The sequence below is a fragment of the Triticum dicoccoides genome, chromosome 6B (genome assembly GCF_002162155.2).
Source record: "Triticum dicoccoides isolate Atlit2015 ecotype Zavitan chromosome 6B, WEW_v2.0, whole genome shotgun sequence".
Classification (NCBI taxonomy): Eukaryota; Viridiplantae; Streptophyta; class Magnoliopsida; order Poales; family Poaceae; genus Triticum; species Triticum dicoccoides.
The window spans coordinates 707,329,012-707,335,775 of NC_041391.1; the positions used below are offsets into that span (position 1 = coordinate 707,329,012).

At 45.4% G+C, this 6,764-nt stretch overlaps 1 pseudogene; it reads right to left on the reverse strand.

Annotated features, from left to right (window-relative positions):
- Positions 1–1,663: 1,663 nt before the first annotated feature.
- Positions 1,664–4,161, reverse strand: LOC119326461 (annotated as a pseudogene).
- Positions 4,162–6,764: the final 2,603 nt, after the last annotated feature.

The following is a 6,764-nucleotide window of genomic DNA, read 5'->3' on the forward strand; positions in this document are numbered from 1 at the left end:
AGGGGGTGTGTGCCGATGCCTTTAACCGACGCAACTTGCACCGAATAGGGTTCACCAAGGGACGAAGAGCTTAGGAGTAGTCCTGGCCATCTCCGGCCCGGCCCTGTCGGCCCACCCAGGCGCGGCCCTAAAATCCAGGGCCTAGGACCGATGGGCTTGCCCATGGGCCGGGCTTGCGCCTGAGTTTTGAGCCCACTAGTAGGGCCTGGACGGGCTTGGGCTTGGCATATTGGCATTTTAAAGAAAGAGGCCCAGCCCACGGCCCTAAGCCCTAAGGGCTTTTCAGGGCTTTTTACCAGATAGGCCGGGCTTGGGCTTGAAAAGTAGGCCCAATGGTAGGGCCTGTGAGGGCCTGGGCCTCAGTTTTTTGCCGTGGGCTTTTTAAGGATCGGCCCAAGCCCGGCCCGACCCATGGCCAGGTATACTCAGAGGAACTGCTCGGCGGCCACACCTCTGTTGCTCGGCGTGCTGGTTCGCCTGTGCTTCAATGGCGGCCAACCCCTCCATTGCCTCTGAATTTCTATCTGCCTTTCTCTTTTCCAGCAAAAAAAAGAATTTGATCTGCCATTTTTTAATTTCTGCAACTAGATTCTCCGCATAAATTGATGGATGGACGCAGGCGGAGGTATTGTAAGCTCCGATGGCTTTGATTAGTTCCTTTATTCATGTACGGTTTCAGTGTCAAATTTCATTTGCTTCTCACTTCAGATGTGAAAGTTTGCACCCATCATCCGAATGCCTCAAGGAATTTTTACGGGTGATGAGATTCTTGCCTTGGCCATATGAACTGCAGGTAAGTCTTTGGGAATGAAAACCAAACATTTTCTTAACTGTGATGGACATTAACACGACTTTCAGTATGAAACCAACCAATTTCTGACCTACTCATCAATTTATTCTTCTATTGTATTTAGTTATTTATCCTTGTTTTCGTTCCTTCCTTACTTGGCTGGTTGGTGCTCTCGATCTTGGCTGGATTTGTTTAATTCAGACTCTATATTTTGTAGGATATACGATTCCTTTTCATGTTTTGTAGCCATTCTTAGACAAATAATGTTGTTACCCTAACAGCATAGATGAAAAAAATGCATCTCGTCTAATTGGACAAAACTGATAAGGTAAAACAGAGGAGGAAGTGCAATACATCACGATTTATATTGTGCCTTGTGAAGGAGAGCTTGCTGTTCTTCTCGCTGTTAATGAAGTTTAGTTCAGCGTGTGTATTTATCATTCTTCATATGTACGATAGAGTTAGGGGTTCTCAACTTCCACCCTGAGAAAAATTGGGGAGCTTGCTGGTTCAGTCCACCAGAGTTATCAAACTCTATTCTCTTTTCTTTCATGCAGCTACATGCTATACTATCACATCACATCATATGGGGATTGCTTGCGTGAATAAGGTTTGATTTTCTTTCCTGACACTTAAGTAGTTTATACTTTATACATGCATTTGTCCTGAATCCTAATCCGTTATATTTTTTATGTTTGAATTAGTATAGCATAACTTGCGCCTGCACCCCCTAGGCAGGCCAAGTGAGGAACAAGCTTCCGTGGAGTTCTTCATGGGGAACCAATTTCCAGCTTTTAGGCTATAAGACTATGAGGTACAACTTCATTGAACAATCAAACATTATATTGGCTTGAAACGTTTATTCTTGTGCCATTTCAAATGTAATTCGAAAATATAAATATAATAGGATACAAAAGCTAGAGTGCATAAGCCAAATAACTTTTACTCATAGCCACCCATTTCACCTTGGGCCAGATAAAACAGATGCTTGTGGTGGAACTGAATATGTTGATGCATTATGTTGAACAAGCATGATCGAGTTTGCATCGATAGTTTCTACACTCATAGAACCTTCCAATACCTTAACCACTATTGACATTGAAGGCCTTCGAATGCTGTCATTTTGCAGGCACCATATTGCGAGCTTCATCATTTGAATCACTTCTTCCTGATGCGAAACCATATCATCACTATGCTTGTCAATGAGATAAACCAATTGGTCGTTTTGAGCTTTTTCCCGCAGTACATTTATAAGTTGAACTTCCTCCTCGGGCCGAGAATGGTCAATATTTTTTCTTCCACTTACTATTTCCATGACAACAACTCCAAAGCTATAGACATCAACTTTTTCAGTGATCCGCGATGTCAACCATTCAGGGGCCAGATATCCAGGTGTTCCTCTCATCACAGTAACTACCTTGCTTTGGTCCCTGTTTATTAACTTACATAGTCCAAAATCAGCCACTTTGGCGTTGAAGTAATCATCCAGGAGAATATTTTGTGGTTTGATGTCTAGATGAGCAATTTTCCGCTTGCACTGCTCATGAAGATAACACAGGCCCTTGGCAATATCCAATATGATCCTAGAACGGGTGCACCAATCAAGAGGGCCATTGTTATGACGGTAATAGATCCACCTATCAAGCGATCCTCTTGACATATATTCATATACCAGAAGCCTCTCAGTCTTCTCTGCACAGAACCCAATCAGCTTGACAAGATTGATGTGTTCAATGCTGCCAATAGTCTCGATCTCTGCCAAAAACTCTTTCTTCCCTTGTCTAGCACCTTCCAAACGTTTAACTGCAACTCTCTCTTCACCTAACTTCCCTTCAAAAACCGACCCAAACCCACCTTCTCCGAGCTTGTTAATGAAGCCTTCAGTGCATTCGCTCAACCTTTCCAAAGAATACCTCGTCGGCATTCCAAGTAACTGATCAAACTCAAATGCATCTTTATCTCCGTATTTCTTCCTCCACTTCAGATAAAGAGAAACAATAATGGCAAGCAATACAACAGCACTAACAGATCCAAGTGTAGCACCTAAAATCGACTTTTTTTTGTTTTCATCAATCTGCACCTTGAGGTAGGCAGTGGAGTCGGAACCAGGCTGCATTGATTGCAAGGAGAAGACCTTTGTCATCCATATACATTTGCTATCTCTGAACATAACTGCCATGCAAGAGCAATTATTCAAGCAGGCTTTCTTACAGTCGTCGACGCTTGTTGTGTTCACAACTGTATAGTTCTTATCAAAGTAAGAAATGGAGGGAAGGGTCAATAGTCGATGCTTGTCTTTTTCTTGGCAAGAGATTGGAGTTATTGGGACACAACCAAGATTTGGATTTCGTTCTTCCACCAATTTGAAGTAGCTTGAACTTGAATTAATATCAACTGGACAAGTACATTGCCCCTTGTTGCATAAGCCATACTCCCCGCAGGCAGTTGGGTAATCACAAGTATCCATTATTCCCTGCAGTACATCAAAAACCACATTCCAGCTAAAACCAGACCAATCATACAGCCTTAGATGTCCATCTAGATCTAATCTCATGTATTGTGGGGAGTAAACTGTTGTCAGCGAAATAGAACTACTATATACTTCTTCATCAAATAGCCGACGAAGGGTGAAGTTTCCATTTGTGAATGCAACATTTGTTGAATAATTTTCTATGTAGTCTTCTCCTTCACTTTCACCGGCAGGGGTATATTCAAGGTAGACTTGTGGTGGTCTGGATTCAACATAAGCATATACCCTTTTGGGAGCACCATGATAGAAAACTGATTCTCAGTCGTATTTGTCGCAGAAGCATTTGATGTGAGCCTCATACCTTCCACAAGTGTCTGTCCAGGGACTATTGTGTCAGTAGGATGATCAAATGACTGCCACACTGTTGCATTCTTGTGATCAAACAACACCAAATTTCCAATCTCGCTGATCACCATGCCTGCTACAGACCGACCCTTGTGTTGCTTGACCAGACGTGTCTATCGTCAGCATCACATAGGACCAAATTTCCATCCGAGGTAAACTCAAGGGTGGCATTCTCCCTAACAGGGTGATCCCGATTGGCAGACCAGACTATCTGAGGATCATAAATGCTGACGTATACCCCAAAGAGGAACCCGTCGCATAGGGACAAGGAGGGGACACAAAAGAACCCTGCGGCAAAGTAAGCCGCAACGCCGGAGTGAGTCTGTGGATTTGCGACGATGATGTCGCGGCTGTACCTGGAGCTGTCCAAGTAAGCATTGTTGTTGATCCAACCGTTCGATTGTTTGGATGTGGAATTGTCGCTCAAGGTTTGTGCCGCCAAGAGCATGGGTGCTGCAGCCGCAAGCACGAGTAAGAAGAGAACGGCAGGACCCATGGTGCTTCGGCGGAAACTACAATTAATCAAGAAAAATTAACTTCATTCTCAGCTTGCGAGAAGGCAGCAACAAACTCAGGATGGGCTTTCGAAATAGAAGAAGGATGGACTCGCACCTAAATGTTTGGCCAGAAATGATGGCCTCGATGGCCTCGCCGAGGTTTTCAGAGATGGATAGGTCTAGTTGAATATGTTCATTGTACTGGCTGTGCTCTTTGCATTCCCACGTACATCAGCAATGACAGCGAGCTTCCGTGGGCTGGTCATGTGGTTCACCGCTCATCCCTGTTAAACACAGAAGCATTCAACAACAAAATTCATGTCAGCACGAAACTAGTGTGACAAACTCAGTTTACTTGAACCAATCTTCTTTTTTTCACCGTCTGACTTAATTGCGGTTGGTCTCGTCCTAATGGAAAGGTAAATGGTTTTCTGAGGGTGGAAGGGTCCGTTTGCTTAAGACCATTAAGGTGATAATGAAGGTGATCCAGGACTCTTCTCAGGAGAGCTGTCCACCCCCACCCTCCCCTCTCTCCCCACTCCTGCAGTAAGTGCCGCCAGAGAGGCTGACCGTATCACCGACATGATCGGCGACACGGCACAGCCTACTGCTAGCTTTACGGGGCTAGATGACGACCACGGTCGTCATGAGCTGGAACTACAAGAACACCAACGCCGCAGTTTGCTAGTGGTAGCAAAACTTCCCATCGGTCGGTACAAAACACCCCTCTGGTCGTAGCTTTCCTGCAATTGGGTTCCAGCATCGACGACTTGTGATTGCAGCTTTTTTGCTGCCCGGACCCAGCACCTGCGATGTGTGGTTGCAGGCTTGCAACATTCTCACCTCAGTCGGCTGCAACTGCAACACGTAGCAACATTTGGAGGTGACGGTTCCAGCACGAGCCGAGATGCTGCAACTGGCACAACAGTAAGCTATAATCGGCGAGTAATTTTGCTGGAATCAGGGCGAGCCATTTTTTTGCTGGGATTAATGACGGCGAGCACTTTTTGCTCGAACCGGCAAATTTTTTGCTACAACTGGCGAGTTTGTTTGCTGCAAGCCTGCAACCGGCAACTGAGGGCTGAGGCAAGGTACACTAGGAGCTCATCGACCGTCGCCGCCAGATCTGCGACCCATGGTACATGCTACTGCATGCGCGGAGCTGGCAAGAATCAGGTGACGAACCCTACACTAAAGGTAATCACGAAGAGGGGGTGGGGGGTAAGCTGCTTGTTGTAAAAAGCAAGTGACTGTAAATCATAGTAGTAGGAGAGGGCGTTGTTGATCCACACCATCGAAGGTTTGGCCATGTAATAGTTCAAGGGCTGCGCCGTGGAGAGAAACAGCGCCGCAGTTGTAAGTACTAGGAAGAAGAGGAGATATGCAGCAGCCAGCATAAACTGAGGATGAACTCAGAGTAGTAGAATACAAGATCACAAGGTCGCACCTGATGATACTGAGCCGCCGATGTGATCGCCGGAAGAGAAAAGGTGGCCTCGGCAGGGTTGGGTCTCCGGGAAGAGTGTTTTGTGATTTTGGAGATGGATATTCTGGTCTGGCTAGTTCCCAAGTGTCTCTGACTGGCGAGCTGTATTCTGCTGAACCAGGATTTCCTTCGTAATTTGTGGCGTGTGCGTGTAGCACAATTGTGTACAAGTCAACAAGTCTCCGCGGGCCTGTTGTGTGGTCTACCACCCACGGCTCATCCCTGTTAGGCAGGAAAGGATGTGCTCCAGTCAGTAGGAGCATTCACTAATGATTGATACCGAGCCCCCAATTGAGAAGAAAGATCCGAAAAAGGATGCAGGTGTTGGATGCCTTGACTTGCGGGGAAGAGTGTTTTTTGTCAATTTGGAGATGTATTTTGGCCTGCTGACTTGCTAGCTGAACTATACTGGTCCAAGATTTCCATAACTAGTGTGCGCAAGTCGGCAAGTCTCTGCGGACTCGTCATGTGGCTCTTCCCTGTTAGCCAGGAAATGATGTGCTCCAGTCAGCGAAAATCATTCAAGGCAGTAAGGATGGGCATCTCCATCATGCTTGACAGGTTTGAGCCTGCACTTGTATATATGACAAGATGTTTGTGTTGGGATGCAACTTCTTCAGTTTGTGCTTGCACGCCGTGGGCATCTCTGAACTTCTTTCTGCGACAATCCGTAACTAAATCTGAACTTGTTGACTGCGTCGAAGCCAAATCAAAATCTTGCATGTATGTACTTGCTACCCGCAGGAATCTACGTGCTTCTGTCAGATCATTGCATCTTATAGTTATTACTAGTTTGGCATGACCCCGCGGCTAAGCTTTTCTTTTCGAGAAAATTTTCAATCTATTCCTCAACTGTCATGGCAGTACTAAAAACATTAAAAATAATAAAAATTACAGCCAGGTCAATTGACTGCCTAGCGGCAAATACAAGCACTAGAGGGACCCTGCCGCTAAACTAACACAAGGGGAAACTACGGAGGTTCGCCTAGCCTAATCGTATGATGTTCAGTATTTCTGGTAGGCATGCATGCATAGTCGATGGTTCATATAACCACTACGTACTTTAATTATGTACTTTAGTAATCGAAATGCTCTTATATTTCTTAATGGAGGGAA